Source organism: Rutidosis leptorrhynchoides, chromosome 9 (genome assembly GCF_046630445.1).
Source record: "Rutidosis leptorrhynchoides isolate AG116_Rl617_1_P2 chromosome 9, CSIRO_AGI_Rlap_v1, whole genome shotgun sequence".
NCBI lineage: Eukaryota > Viridiplantae > Streptophyta > Magnoliopsida > Asterales > Asteraceae > Rutidosis > Rutidosis leptorrhynchoides.
In genome coordinates, this window is record NC_092341.1 from 224,110,915 (window position 1) to 224,111,182 (window position 268).

Sequence of the window (268 nt, forward strand, 5' to 3'; positions counted from 1 at the left end):
TCTCCTCAAATCCTATCATAAACACTTAACTAACAAGTATATTGAATATCTTATTCATGTTACACTTTGATAAGGTAGTTTTACTCAGTTTATATCGTTCATTCTAAATAATTATCAAACAACTTATTTTCATTCATAACAAACTTTATTCAGAAGCTTTGAATTATTTAGATTCTGAACCATTTAGCGCTAAATCATTTAGTTTTATCAAATCACTCCATCCAATCCAGATAAAATTTTTTTGAGACCCAAAATACTCCACGCCTGC